The 16,818-nt window shown below is 41.7% G+C and overlaps 1 protein-coding gene across 7 annotated transcripts in view; it reads right to left on the reverse strand.

Moving 5' to 3' along the window:
* NTRK3 (neurotrophic receptor tyrosine kinase 3) overlaps nt 1-16,818 on the reverse strand; it is a 1,011,888-nt gene that overhangs the window by 550,449 nt on the left and 444,621 nt on the right. The window lies entirely within an intron of this gene.

A 16,818-nucleotide genomic window follows, 5' to 3' on the forward strand; every position in this document is an offset into this window, starting at 1 on the left:
CGGTCCAGTGATGCGGGCAAACGAATCCCTGCTCCTCTCCACGGCGCTGGCATTCTGACTGTGGGTGTCCGGCTGTGGCTTTACAGCCAGGCACACACTGCGTGAGCCGCACTATGTGCTGTGATTGGCCGGGCAATCTTCTGGGACCTGTGACGTGTGACAGGAGGGAGGGGGGAGAGGTCATCTTCCTTTCGGCAATGCGGAACCCCCGGGAGGAAGTGGGAGCTGGATGTCTCTAAAAAGAGGGTATCCGCCCCCCCCCCAAAAAAAAATGACATGCCAAATGTGGCATGCCAGGGGTTCACCATCCCTTAAAGCATAAGTTCCATTTTTGGGTGGAACTCCGCTTTAATCTATTTAAAGGGGTTGTAAAGTCTGAAAATGTTTTACCTTAGTGCATTCCTTGCATTAAGGTAAAAAAAAAAGTTTAGGTGTCAGCATCGTCCCCTCAGCCCCCCTTTACTTGGGATCCCTTTTGATCTAGTGCTGTACACTTCGACAGATCGTTTCTCCCCTCACTTCCGGGTCTCGCTGGCTTTGCTGGGGTACCGGGAGACCATTGGCTCCCAGTGCTGTCAATAAAAGCCAGTGATGATGTAACGGGGGCGGGACCTAGTCCCTTGGTCTGTGTCAATAAACGGAGCAGAAGGGCTCGGTGCGGCTTCCCATGGGGGCACTGAGCAGAGAGGAGGGGCCAGGACGGTCGGTGGGGGACCCAAAAAGAAGAGGTCCCTGGCTGCTCTGTGCGATTCCATTGCAAAGAGTAGGTAAGTATAGAGGTGTTTGTTATTTATTTTTATTTTATTTACCTTTACAAACCCTTTAATTAAGATTTAATTTAAAGTGGAATTTAAAGTGATTGTAAACAGTCACCTTTATAAAACAAGCTATTCTGTTTAAAATAGAAATGAAAGACAAAACATTTGTATATAGAAATATATATATATATATATATATATATATATATATATATATATATATATATATATATATACCTTTTTGCCTTTTTTATAAGTGATCACATTCCCACTGTTCTCAGCTGCATAAGAGCTGGGGGAGGAGAAACAGCACAACACTGAGCTTCCCAGTGAATGACTGTGCAGCGGGGGCGTGTCAGGACAAGTCTTATCATCGGAGGAGAGAAGGCTGAGTTGCCAGCAATGCTAGAGAACTGCTTAGTGTGGTTAGTTCTTAACTGCAGGTACTCCCCCTTTCCGAGTCACCCCTTGTACCCACCCCCAAGCACCGTCCTTTGGTTCCACCCTTTACTTAGAGAATACAGGAAAGTATAATTTTTTGGTGCAAAGTAATTTGTATGGAATTTGCTAATGTAAAGCAGTAAAATAGGTCGTCTACAGCCAGCCATAAAATATCCTTTGTAGTAACAATATACCCCTCACAGCAACAATAGACCCCTCCCCCCGAACAATAAATCTCCCTAGCAACAAAAGATCCCCCATAAAGAATACCCCCAGCAACAATATATCTCCTACCCAGATAGCAAGGATAACTTGCCACAAATGCATGGCAGTGTTGAATTGTAAGTCTGTTAACTTGGTGCACAATTTCACTGGCAAGTTGTACACTTGCAGAGCACTGGAAGCACAAGTTCTAGTTGACACTTTTCCAATTTGTAGCAAATTTGTGCGGCAAGTCTCTAGCAAGAGCAAAGTTGCAGTGATGAGTCTACAGCAAGAGCTCTGTAAGTCTACAGCATGACAATTCAGTCACAGTGACCCCTGTGGTGGGAGGAATATTACACAACATAACTGAACCAGAACTCGCAGCAGACTTGCAGAATGTTTGCAGAAAGTTGATCTGGAGTCATGCAATGCAGACTTGCTGTATCAAAATTGTGAAGCCTAGCAAGTCTAGCAATAGCTTAGCAAGTAATTTTCAAACTTGCAAAACAATTACTTGCTATCTGGGCAGTATACATAATCAATAGACCCTCCAGCAGCCAGCAACAATAGACTCCACCATCAACAGAAGATCTCTCCCATCAATAATTGACCCCCAGAAACAATAGACCCCCCCCCCCCCCCCCACCAGCAGCAATAGAGCTCCCCAACAGATCCCCCAGAAAAAATACCCCCAGCAACAACAGATCTCCCTGTATCCAACATCAATAGACTTTCCAGAAGCCAGCAAAAATAGACCCCCTCCCTCAACAGTAGATCTATCCCATCAACAATTGACCCCCACTCCCCAAAACAATAGTCTCCCCCCCACCAGCAGTAATAGAGCATCCCAGCAACATTAGATGCCCCTAGCAACAATAGGGTGCCCAGCTGTCAATATCAGTAGATCCTCCAGATCAGCACATGCCAGCATCCTTGGCATATACATTCAATGCTGGAAGTGCCAGTACTACATTCCCCTACCTAATAATTAACCTATCAACAATACTTAAAGCGTTATTAAACCCAAAACCGAAAATCTTAAATATTGTAGCTTACCAATCATTAGATAGTGGTGGCTGCATTTGTTTTATTTTTTAAGCTTTTTCCCCCTGTTTCCCTCTTTCTTTACCTGTTGATCTGGCCAGTAACACACCTCCTGTATTAGAATGCCCAGACTTTGTATGAAGGAGCACATGGGGTATATTGAGCAGTATTGTTAGTCTGGGGGGAAGGGAGTGTTAGATGTCATGTACTAGCTAGATACACTAATAAAGTGAAGCTAAACTGCTTTTTTTGGGGGGATAAAGCTTTGTCATGATGAAAGAAAAATTGATAATTGTAAGCACCCCTGTCAGTGGTAAATGGTTTGTCTCATTTCTATAACTGATACATTCTGCTGGAAAGTTCATTTTTTGAAGAATAATAGACTTACAGGTTGGATTGCCAAATAAAAACAGAAGAAAAAAAAAAGCCTGAAATAGAAAACTAATATGGACATTACGTCTAATACCCCGTACGCACGAGTGGATTTTCCATTGGAAAAAACATCCAAGTTTTTTCAGACGGAAAATCAGCTCGTGTGTACGGGGCATTAGACGTAATGTCCATATTAGTTTTCTATTTCAGTCTTTTTTGTTTCTTCTATTTTTATTTTGAATTCCGCTCAAGCTTGGCTTGCACACACGGTCACACAAAAGTTCTCTGAACTTTCGACTAACAAGAGCGCGGTGACGTACAACACTACGACGAGCCGGGAAAATTAAGTTCAATGCTTCCGAGCATGCGTAGGAATTTTGCGCATCGGAACTGATACAGACGATCGGAATTTCCGTTCTGAACTTTTTCCGACTGATAAATAGAAAACCTGCTCTCAATCTTTTGCTGGTGGGAATTCCGCCAGCGAAAGTCCGATGGAGCATACATGCAGTCGGAATTTCCGACCAAAAGCTCTCATCAGACTTTTGCTGGCAGAATTTCCAAACTTGTGTATGGGGCATAAGAATTGGTAAGCTGCAATCTGATAAACGTTTGCTTTTGGATTTAATACTGCTTTAATAAGATCTAAAAAGTCCATCAGGATAGTAAGTCAAATCTATTCTGAGCAGGCAGTGGTAAAAAAACAGTAATTGATCCAATAGAATCCCACCCTTTGACTAAGCCCCAGTGGGTAGGACGAAACATATAAGTGGAGCGTGGTTTTGGCAGAGACATGTAGGCTGAGGGCGACCTCTTAAATTTCTGTCTACAAAGGATGATCGGGAGAGCAGCGATCCTTCTATTCATACGAATCAAACCAAAAGACACAAAAAGCGGGGCAGAATTCCAATAAACATGAAGCTGACTTCTTAGCCCCTGTACACACGGTCGGAGATTTCCACAACCAAATCCGTCGGATTTTGCCCGTCGGATTTTGTCCGGCGGATCTTGTCCGAAACTGTTGCATACACACAGTCGGACAAAGTTGGTGAAAAAATCCGATCTTTCAGAACGTGATAACGTGATTTCGTTACGACGGGACTACGTTCAGGCTAGTAGCCAATAGCTTTGATGTAGGAATTTGATCTGAGCATGCGTGGCACTTGGTCTGATCAAAATTCTCTACACATGATCGGAGTATGTCCGATCGAACCAGTTGGTCAGGAAATATTTCCAACATGTTGGAAAATTGGGTCAGACGGATATTCCAACGGAATCAGTCCGATGCATATCACACACAGTCGGATTATCCGACGACACGGTCCGATAGGACACATTCCGACGGATTCTCCGACCGTGTGTACAAGGGCTTACACTTGAGAGTTTAACACATCTAGCAGCTCTATGTAACCCATCAGAGGGGTGTCTGTGCCTAGCTCCTGGGATACTACTGGCTTTTCCTGATTTGTCACGCAAATATTACTTTGTTCCTGCATATGGATATAGGCATTCTACAACCTATTATGTGTCCTATGGCCATCCAAGAAGAGTTGGTGCCCCAATGTTCCCCATTAGCAGTTTAAAGATATTGAATGCAATATATTAATAAAAAAATAAAAACAAACTCTACAAAGCCTATTAATATTGTCATAAAACCACTTTAAAATAAGTGCAGAGAAGTATGTCAGTAGAGGACAAAAATAAAGCTTTAATTTTCTTTGTAATGCCCCTTTAAGCTCAGATTTTACAGGTTGGCATGGCAGCTCGAAATTAACAGGTGCTCAAATGAATGGTGCAGCAAATATGCAAATGCATTTGCCCATTATTATTTTTTATGGAAAAACATACATAAACTATAATGAATTTCTGAATTATGCAATTAAATATGGGGGCAGCGAAGTATAGAGCGTACGATCCCAGATGCCGTGTCCTTGCTTAGTCAACATGAACTTTGCTCACTTCTCTCACAATGAACTGCCATAAATATGTAAAAAACCTTCTAAATCACTAGTCTATTTTCTAGTAAAAGAAAAAAAAAAAAAAACGTTGATATGGAAAAACAGTAAATACAAATACTGGGACTGACGTATAAAAATTTAATGTAAGTAAATAGTTTGTCTCCTACAGCGGCGATTGCAGTTCCAGCTGCCATTTTCTACAGCAGATTAGTATTTGATTGGTTGCTGTAGGCAATACCTCTGCCTTTCCTATCTTCTAGTTTTCATATACAGGCATCCCTTGCTTAACGCAGACGCTGTGTTCCCATGTAAATTAAATTTCCATGTCAAATAGAAGATATCTATTCAGTCAGGGAGATATAGCAAGCAAGTTACAGACAGAATAGGGCAAATGTCTAGTGCCAACCTCTGCACCAAGAGAGCACCAAATGTCTAGTGCCAACCTCTGCACCAACAATCCTGGGACGGTTTTGCAAAGACCTGTGACAGATGTGGCACTGCCCTTGCTTAAAACCTACAGTCAAAGAGCTATACATTTAACCAAAAAGGAAGAAGGGGTAAAGGTGCACTATGGACCCTAGATTATTAATAAAACTACACCTAGAGGTGAACAACCCAAACTACAGAAAATGAAGAAAAATTGAAGTAAAATTAAATAAAATAAAATAAACGAAACCCTAGTGGTGAAAGAAAGGGGCTGCCACTACCGTTTAAATTCACCCAAAAGGTGAGTAACGTGAGTATATATCAAGGGTGGTAGAAACGGCGCACACCTGCTATTAGTTGTACTTATTGCAGGTATTTGCTATTCAATATATTATATATTTGCACAATTCTGTGTAAATGTGTGGGAGAATAAAAAATGTGACATAAAGATGTCTACGTGATAAAGTCTCGCGTGAAATTATAAAAATATTCTAATAACCGATAATTAACCAATAAATATCAATGTAACCTATGATATATGAAAAAACGCACAACAAATATTCTGCAAGTATAAATCGCTGCCAATATGCGCAAGGGTATTATAAATGTAAAAGGGCTTTTATAATACCCTTGCGCATATTGGCAGCGATTTATACTTGCAGAATATTTGTTGTGCGTTTTTTTCATATATCATAGGTTACATTGATATTTATTGGTTAATTATCGGTTATTAGAATATTTTTATAATTTCACGCGAGACTTTATCACGTAGACATCTTTATGTCACATTTTCTATAGGTTTAACCACTTGCCTGCTGGGCACTTTTACTCCCTTGCTGCCTAGGCTGATTTTCAACTTTCAGTTGTACTTTGAATGGCAATTGCCATGGAACATGGAACAATAGTGTCGTGGAACACTGTACCCAAACTACATTTTTATCATTTTACACAGATAGTGCTTTCTTTTGGTGGTTTTTATTCACCACAGGGTTTTTCTATTTTTTGCTAAACAAACACAAAAGCTCAACATGTTTTTCTTTTTTTGCAAACAGGTCGTTTTTCTCATTCACTGACGTGCACTGATGAAGCTGCACTGGTGGCCACTGATAGGCTGCACTAATGGGCACTGATGAAGCTGCACCAATGGGCACTAATAGGCTGCACTAATGGGCACTGATGAGGCAGCACTGGTGGGCACTGATGAGGCTGCACTGATGGACACTGATGGGCACTGATGAAGCTGCACTGATTGCCACTGATAGGCTGCACTAATGGGCACTGATGAGGCTGCACTAATAGGTGGCACTGATGGGCACTGATGAAGCTGCACTGATGGCCACTGATAGGCTGCACTAATGGGCACTGATGAGGCAGCACTGATGAGGCTGCACTAATAGGTGGCACTGATGGACACTGATGAAGCTACACTGATGGTCACTGATAGGCTGAACTAATGAGCACTGATGAGATGGCACTGGTGGGAACTGATTAGGCTGCACTGATAGGTGGCACTGATGATGACTGACACCAATGATGAGGCACTGATGGGCACTGATTGGCAGCACTGGTGGGTCTTTATTGGCAGCACTGTTGGGCACTGTTGGAACTGCACTGATAATCAGGGCACTGATTATTGGTGTTTATGTCCCTTTTAGAGAAGCCGGTTATCGGCTCTCTTCTTCTCTCCTAATGCAGTCAGCATGAAAGGAATGCCAATAACCGGCTTCTATTTACATCCGTGATTAGCTGTGATGGGACACATCTAATCATGTGGTAAAGAGCTGCTGATTGGCTCTTTAGCTCAATCTGCGATCAGCAGTGTCTTCCGGATCCCTGTGATCACAGAGTGCGCTGCCTACACCAAGCAGCGGGCCCACAGCGGGCGTGATCACAGGATCATATGATGGCCTCCCAGAGCTAGCCATTCAGGCTGTAGCCATCATTCGGTTATAGCTCGGTTGGCAAGTGGTTAACTTCAGCTTTACATTACAAGGTTGTTTGTTTAGTCTTTTGCAGTGTAAAAAGACAATCTCACCCTCGGCTACGGCGCAAAGCTCTGAAGGTCCAGCACAGCATGCCGGATCTTCAGAGCACATGTGCCGGTGACATCAACATGCGATTCTTCAGAGCACATGTGCCGGTGACATCTACATGCGGATCTTCAGAGCACATGTGTCGGTGACATCAACATGCGGATCTTCAGAGCACATGTGTCGGTGACATCAACATGCGGATCTTCAGAGCACATGTGTCGGTGACATCAACATGCGGATCTTCAGAGCACATGTGTCGGTGACATCAACATGCGGATCTTCAGAGAACATGTGCAGGTGACATCAACATGCGGATCTTCAGAGCACATGTGTCGTGACATCAACGTGCGGATCTTCAGAGAACATGTGTCGTGACATCAACGTGCGGATCTTCAGAGAACATGTGTCGGTGACATCAACATGCGGATCTTCAGAGCACATGTGTCGGTGACATCAACGTGCGGATCTTCAGAGCACATGTGTCGGTGACATCAACATGCGGATCTTCAGAGCACATGTGTCGGTGACATCAACATGCGGATCTTCAGAGTACATGCGTCGGTGACATCAACGTGCGGATCTTCAGAGAACATGTGTCGGTGACATCAACATGCGGATCTTCAGAGCACATGTGTCGGTGACATCAACGTGCGGATCTTCAGAGCACATGTGTCGGTGACATCAACATGCGGATCTTCAGAGCACATGTGTCGGTGACATCAACATGCGGATCTTCAGAGCACATGTGTCGGTGACATCAACATGCGGATCTTCAGAGTACATGCGTCGGTGACATCAACGGCTGAATCCAGGGTGATTTTCTCTTTTTTTTTTACAGACTTACCTTTAGGTAAAAATCACAAAGCGGACTTTCCTACTACTTTAACTGCAAACCAGGAGAGATGGGAAAATGTTTGCTGCGGATATAGAACATGTTATCTGAAAAACTAGAGATTTTGACATATCCAGATAAGAGATTATATCTAAAATAAGTAAATAGTTTTTTTTTGTTTTGTGCTTTTGCTACAGTACATAGTACTTAGTGTTATTAATCATCAATTGCACACAAATTGGTTTGTGTTTCCATACTGCCTGTACCTTCATTATACTGTTTATCTGAGACTGTAGGAAGAAATAATTGGTGATTTTGTCTTTTTTTTTTCCTTTTGCAGAGAAGCACAAATTTCTACAATGAATAACAAAAGTAGCTATAAAAGCATGCGTCTTCATTATCTATAGCAAATAATTAAATATTATCTTACATTTTCTCATCTGCAAAAGGATAAACTAAGATGACATGCTACCCCAAGAATGTGTAAAGGGTGACAGACCACACCCTTTTGGTGACATGATGAGGATGAGAATTATTATTATTAATATTATTTAACCACTTCAGCCCCGGACCATTTGGCTGGCCAAAGACTAGAGTGTTTTTTTGCGATTTGGCATTGTGTCGTTTTAACTGACAATTGCGTGGCTGTGCGACATGGCTTCCAAACAAATTTGACGTTCTTTTTTTCTCACAAATAGAGCTTTCTTTTGGTGGTATTTGATCACCCCTGCGGTTTTTATTTTTTGCGCTATAAACAAAAAAAGGGTGCCAATTTTGAAAAAAACACATTTTTTTAAATCTTTTTGCTATAATAAATATCCCCCAAAAATATATAAAAACATTTTTTTTCCTCAGTTTAGGCCGATACATATTCTTCTACATATTTTTACTAAAAAAAATTGCAATAAGCGTTTATTGATTGGTTTGTGCAAAAGTTATAGTGTTTACAAAATAGTTTTATGGCATTTTTATTAATACTTTTTTTTTTAGTAGTAATAGCGGCAATCAGTGATTTTTTTCATGACTGCAACATTGCACCAGATCGGACACCTTTGGCGCGATTTTGGGATCATTCACATTTATACAGCGATCAGTGCAGTTAAAAATGCATTGATTGCTGTGTAAATGTGACTGGCAGTGAAGAGGAGAACCACTAGGTGGCTCTGTAGGGGTTAAGTGTGTCCTAGGGAGCGATTCTAACTGTTGGGGGGGAGGGGCTGTGTGTGACACGACACTGATCACTGCTTCCAATTAAAGAGAGCTGTGATCAGTGATAGTCTCACTGGCAGAACGGGGAGATGCTTGTTTATATCAGCATTTCCCTATTCTTCCTCTCTGTGAGATGATTGCGGGTATCCCCACGGATATCGAGTTTTAAGGACCCGCGATTGCACTCACAAAGCTCCCAGCCCGCTTCTTAAAGGGCAACGTACGTGTTTCTGCCGCAGTATATCTGCACGAGGCGGGAAGCGGTTAAGAACTAAAAAAAGTATGTGCTGATAGAGGTGACGTGCTGTTTACACTTCCTTTGAACCACTACTGTAGATGGTGTCATTTAAAACAGAAGACTGAATGTCATATGAGCAAAAGTAAGTCTTGTGCCGTCCTTTTTCCTAGAGTTCTTTTGCTAGATTTATGTATAATTCTCCAGAAATCAGAGAGGGAAAGCAAAGAAATGTTTTACTCCATATAAAAAAAAAGATATATATATATATATATATATATATATATATATATATTCCAGTATACACTATATTGCCAAACGTATTAGGGCGCCTGCCTTTACACACACATGAACTTTAATGGCATCCCATTCTTTGTCCATAGGGTTTAATATTGAGTTAGCCCACCCTTTGCAGCTATAACAGCTTCATCTCTTCTGGGAAGGCTGTCCACAAGGTTTAGGAGTGTGTCTATGGGAATGTTTGACCATTCTTCCAGAAGCGCATTTGTGAGATCAGGAACTGATGTTGCATGAGAAGGCCTGGCCCACAGTCTCCACTCTAATTCATCCCAAAGGTGTTCTATTGGGTTGAGGCCAGGTCTCTGTGCAGGACAATTAAGTTCATCCTCCCCAAACTCGCTCATCCATGTCTTTATGGACCTTGTTTTGTGTACTGGTGAGCAGTCATGTTGGAACAGGAAGGAGCCATCCCCAAACTGTCCCCACAATGTTGGGAGCATGAAATTGTCCAAAATGTCTTGGTTTGCTGATGCCTTAAGAGTTCCCTTCACTGGAACTAAGGGATCTTGAGGAACTTAAAGTCAGGATTCTGTGCAGGCCAGTAAAGTTATCCCCCCCCCCAAACTCGCTCATCCATATCTTTATGGACCTGCTTTGTGCACTGGTCCAAATCACTTGGCTGAGGGGGGATTATGGTGTGGGGATTGTTCTTTAGGAGTTGGGCTTGGCCCCTTAATTCCAGTGAAGGGAACTCTTAAGGCGTCAGCATACCAAGAAATTTTGAAAAATGTCATTGTCCTAACTTTGTGGGATCAGTTTGGGGATGGCCCCCTCTTGTTCCAACATAACTGTTGCACCAGTACACAAATAAGGTCCAAAAAGATATGGATGAGCGAGTCTGGGGTGGAGAAACTTGACTGGCCGGGACCTCAATCCGGTAGACCCCATTCACCATAACCCATTCACGCCTGAGACCTTGTAACACTAACGAGTAACATGACACCGGGGAGGGAAAATGGCTAATTAGGACCAATTTGGACATTTTCACTTAGGGGTGTACTCACTTTTGTTGCCAGCAGTTTAGACATTAATGGCTGTGTGTTTAATTATTTTGAGGGAACAGCAAATTTACACTGTTATACAAGCTGTACACTCACTACTTTACATTGTAGCAAAGCGTCATTTCTTCAGTGTTGTCACATGAAAAGATAGAATAAAATATTTACAAAAATGTGAGGGGTGTACTCAATTTTGTGAGATACTGTATATATATATATATATATATATATATATATATACACACACACATATGCATTTGTGTTTGAGCTTTGGGGCACATACCCTAATGCAATAGGGTACGCATGCAAGGCAGTCTACAACTCCACACCTGGTCTAGTGTTGCTGAAACTTTTAACATAATACTTATGAGCTGATATTACAAAAATTGAGGCTTTCACATACCGTCCGAGCTGTCATATGTCAGCTTCTGTTATGCCGCATACACACGATCGGAATTTTGGCCAGAAAAAGACCGATGACAGCTTTTCATCGGAAAATACGACCGTGTGTATCCTCCATCGGAATTTAGCTGGCCAAAAAATTTGATAGCGTATTCTCAATTTTCCCGATGGAAAAACTTTCTATCGGAAATTCCGATCGTATGTATGCAATTCCGACGTGCAAAAACTGACACATGCTCAGATTCAACTACGAGATGGAAGCTATTGGCTACTGGGTATTGAACTTCCTTTTTCTAGTCCCGCCATGCATGTTGTACGTCACCGCGTTCTTGGCGGTCTGAATTTGGTGTGACCATGTGTAGGCAAGACAGTTTGAGCGGAATTCCGTTGAAATTCCGATGGGAAAAAGCTTTTTTCCCAACGAGAATTCTGATCGTGTGTACGCAGCATTAGGCTTTAGTACTAAAAGTCCACTTTACATTTACATCAAATGGAATATGTAGATTCTACTGCAAAATGACCAGCAGATTAACAATAAAGCGTGATGCAGTTTCTATTTGCAATCTCATTATAATCACCAAGACAAAAATAAGAATGCGCACAATATTCTTGTCTAAATTAATAAAACCATTACCATTACTATCATTAACATCTCATTTCCCTTATGACCTTATAATGGAAGCCCTTTCCTTAGTTATGCTAAATGAAGCATGGACGAGGTTGAAAATATATGCAGATATGTCTAAACTGGAAGTTTAAAAAAGCCCAAATGGGAAACCCGGACCACAAATCAGACAACCTAGACAATATTGGCTTCATTTATGTTAATTGAAATCGCTGACTGATGCTTCTCCATCTCATTAACTTTCACTCATGTGATTTTGATCCCAATGTTAATAATTATTGTCTGAGCCAGCGATAGACAATAGGGCATCTAGTGCAACTGTCTGAAAATAAGGACAGATAGTCTCTTCTTACTGAGGCCATGGAAGGCTAGAGAAAATAAGGTTATAGGCAGCAATCTAATCCATTAGCCTGCTCAGACGTATTCTTTCTAACCCGGTTTGCCGTTCTTGATGTGTCATTATTTTTTTTTATTTTCTGAGATCACTTGTATGTTCCGTCCTGGCCCATGATAGAATTTGTCCTCTAGTCATTTAAATAAGCGCAGAACTTGCCACGTTAGATGTGATTACCCTTCCCCTGAACCTTTCTGCATCACAGAAGATTTTTTTTTTTTCATGCTCTTTCTAAAATAAATTGTAGATATCAATCTTGTGTAAAGAATATGCTGAAAACTGGATAGGAAGTGATGGGAACTCTCTCTGATGGAGCACAGACAAAAACACATTTTTACTAGAGTAATGAAGGGTTTAAGCCAAATTCCTGGGTTAAATTGTGTTCCTAATAATAAGTAGCATTAGTATTTAAATGCCCAAGTTTTGATCAACCAAAAAAATATATATACTATGGTTATGCTAACCACTAATTAACATACTGCTCACAGGCTTCTACAGTGGGACTTCAGTTCCACTTTAGGCCCTTGTACACACGGTCGGACATTTCGACAACAAAATCCGGCGGATTTTTTCCGACCAAATTATGACCGAAACTGGTGTTGCATACACACGGTCGGACAAAGTTGCCGGAAAATCCGATCGTACGGAACGTGATGACGTTTGGTCGTTACGCGGGACTACGTTCAGGTTAGTAGCCAATAGCTTTGGTCTGGTAATTTGATCTGAGCATGCGTGGCACTTTGTCCGATCGGAATTCTCTACAAATGATTGGATAAAGTCCGATTGGATCATGTTGTCGGAAAATGTTATATCCAGCTCTCAAACTTTTTTGGTCAGACATTCCGACGGAAAAAGTCAGATGGAGCCAACGCACGGTCGGATTATCTGACCACATGGTCCGATCGGACATTTTCCGTCGGAATTTCCGACCGTGTGTACAAGGGCTAGGAAAGCCAAAGCCATCGACCAATTCATAAATAATGGCACCGGGGTTCAGCAGTGCTGAGAAAAACGGGTTGTGGGGAAGCCATCCTTGGATCCCATCTATGGTCTGTTAAATATAGGCTTACTAAAAGTCAGCAGCTACAGAAATTATATATATATTTTACTTTACTATAGTCTGTGCTTTAAGGTAAAAACAATCCCGCTATTTGTCCTAGCCCCCGCAGTCTCCAAACACCTGGCTGATTTCCCCACTCCAGCACTGTCTTTGGCTCCAACTTCACTCCACCAATTGCCTGCCTTACAGGAGACCACGGGGGCAGTGGAGCCATGGGCTCTTGCTGCTGTCAATTAAACTAGTGTGAGATGAGAGCGGGGTTTGAACTATTGGCTCTGTGTGTGTCTAGGGATGCACACAGCCCAGCTTGGGAGCGTGCATTAACCCAGTTAGAAGCCAGCTTGCTAAGGAAGCACCTAGAAGGTGAAAGTGACAGCACCGGTGGGGGGAATGCCAGGAGAGCAGAAAAGAAAAGTTTTCCGTGCAATATCATTGCACGCAGGAGGTAATTATGACCTCTTTTTTTTACAAAAAGAGAAAAAAATTGAATTTAGCTATACATTAAATTTTCCAAAACCAAGGTAAAGTTCCCTTTTTACCACTCCCTACTCTATTGAGAATTTAAAATAACATTTTTGGCTATACATACACATTAAAGCCAAATTCCAGAGTCAAAGCTGAACTCCATCCACGTGAAGGAAATGTCACCATTTAAAGCCGCAGAGACAGGAAGTTAAATGACCCCGTTGCTTTGCTCTACCTGTGCAAATCACTGGATAAAGCCACAAGAAAATGAAAGGAGAAATATTCTACATAACTGGGTTCAAATACCACGTTCCTTAAGTTTGCTGATTTTACAATGAAGCTTCTTTTATCAAGTCAAGCAAAAGCTGTCAGCTACCCAGCAGACCTCTGTGAAGGTACGGCTTACCCTTCATGGTAAAATTAACACGTACAGTTTGTCACGCAGCAGAGAATGCTTGAAGAGCGTAACCTGTCAAGTGTTCTGCTAATATGCAGGACAACAGCAGTTAGATCTTCTTCTATGGCGTGTTTTGGCTCCGGAGTACAACATTTACTACAAACACACAGTCCCCAGAGCTTTGCTCAACAAGGTCAAATAGGTCATCTAATTTGAAGCAGCAGCACCATGATAGACGTAGTTAGGCCTGGGAGATGTCTTGTTGTTTCTTTAGAATAGCTTTGTCAGCTCTGCTACTTCTGGGCTTTCCCTGTCTCTTCTTATGTGTGCAGCAATAATGCCTCTACCTGCGGTGTTTTATTTCTGTCATTACAGGTAGCGTTTCTCTCACTTTGAAAACACCAGGGGACTTTGCGGCGGTGGAGAATGTGCTCAGCTTTGGATGAGAACCGGATCCCGCTCATCTTCCTCCCATAATGTAGAGGTCATATTGATTAAGGCTATGAGGTTGCTTCACGGCACAATTGATTCCATGTTTGTTATTTTTGCATAACAACACTTAGCATTGATTTTAGGTAATAAAGTGCTGTTCTACTTATCAGATTTGTGTCATATTTTTTGGTGCATTAGCAAAGAACAATAAATCAGGGTTATGTTACTGGGAACAAACAGCACAGGCGGCATCATTTTCTTCCTAAGTAAATGGTGTCCTAACTTAATTACCAACATCAGCATTCTGTACCGCTGATAATAACGTGTCAGTGGAACGGGGTGACCAGAACTTAGCACACTGTTATCTACCTGAAATAGTTCCCCAGTGTACTGCACTTATTATACAGAAATTGCTTGCCAAACCTATGTTTATATTCTTATTTCACCCAAAACTGAGTATTTTCAGCAGAAGCCAAAGATATTTTTTTCTAATTTTTTTGTTTTCTATTCTCTGTCCTCCTACAGATACCTTACATAGTTACATAGTTAGTCAGGTTGAAAAAAAGACACAAGTCCATCCAGTAAAACCCCAGCAGAGCATAATCCAATTTGCTACAGCAGGGGAAAAAAATTCCTTCCTGATCCCCCGAGAGGCAATCCGATTTTCCCCGGATCAACTTCACCTATAAATGTTAGTACCCAGTTCTATTATGTACATTTAGGAAATAATCCAGGCCTTTCTTAAAGCAATCTACTAAGCTGTCTAGAACCACCTCTGGAGGGAGTCTATTTCACATTTTCACAGCTCTTTACTGTGAAGAAGCCTTTCCATATTTGGAGATGAAATCTCTTTTCCTCTAGATGTAAAGAGTGCCCCCTTGTCCTCTTTGTTGACTGTAAAGTGAATAACTCAACAGCAAGTTCACTATATGGACCCCTTATATATTTGTACATGTTGATCATATCCCCCCTTAATCTCCTCTTATCAAGAGTGAATAAATTCAGTTCCTCATAGCTAATCTCCTCCATGCCTCTTATCAGTTTAGTTGCCCTTCTCTGCACTTTCTCCAGTTGTCCGATATCCTTTTTGAGAACTGGTGCCCAAAACTGAACTGCATATTCCATATGAGGTCTTACTAATGATTTGAACAGGGGCAAAAGTATATCTTTCTCTCTGGAGTCCATACCTCTCTTAATACAAGAAATGACTTTGCTTGCTTTGGAAACCGCAGCTTGGCATTGCATGCTATTACTGAGCTTATGATCTACCAAAACCCCCAGATCCTTCTCCACTATGGATCCCCCCAGTTGTACTCCCCCCTAGTATGTATGATGCATGCATATTCTTAGGCCCCAAGTGCATAACTTTATATTTATCAGCATTAAACCTCATCTGCCACATAGTCGCCCAATTAGAGTATTGAGGTAGGTTTGTAAATTGGAGACATCCTGTAAGGACGTTATTGCACTGCATAGCTTGGTGTCATCTGCAAAGACGGAAATGTTACTGTTGATCCCAGACCCAATATCATTTATAAAGATATTAAAAAGTAAGGGTCCCAGCACTGAACCTTGGGGTACACCACTGATAACCTTAGACCATTCCGAGTAAGAATCATTAACCACTACTCTCTGAATTCTGTCTTTTATCCAGTTTTCTATCCATTTAAAAACGGATATTTCCAAACTTGTAGACTTTACCTTACACATGAGCCGTGTGTGGGGAACTGTATCGCAAAAAATACCTTGCAAATATCTATCTAGCCTGGGAGCTTTTTTTCCATTGAAATTGCATGCAGCAACAGGTCAGTCTATACCAGTGGTCTCCAAACTGCGGCCCTGGGGCTTGACATGGCCTTTTGCTTCCTTTACCCGGCCCTTGAGGCATTATACTTGCCACTGACACCAATGATGGGGCATAATTCCTGCCACTGACAGCAATAATGGGGCACTATTCCTGCCACTGATACCAACTATTTCTCCTCCTAATACTGAGGATCGGGCATTGTTTACTCCCACTGGGCATAGTCCGGCCCCCTAAACTCTGAAGGACAGTAAACTGGCCCTTTCTTTAGAAAATTTGTAGACCCCTGGTCTATATCTATTATTGCCTTAGAGCCACGCACAATTGCAAGTATCCAATTCATACTATGAAATAAGTCTTTTAATTATAACAGAGGTAAATACTTGTATACACCCAAAGATCTTACATGCTTCAATTACTTTATTTTTT

Source organism: Lithobates pipiens, unplaced genomic scaffold, assembly GCF_037356315.1.
Source record: "Lithobates pipiens isolate NorthernLeopardFrog02 unplaced genomic scaffold, aLitPip1_a1.2 Scaffold_8, whole genome shotgun sequence".
NCBI lineage: Eukaryota > Metazoa > Chordata > Amphibia > Anura > Ranidae > Lithobates > Lithobates pipiens.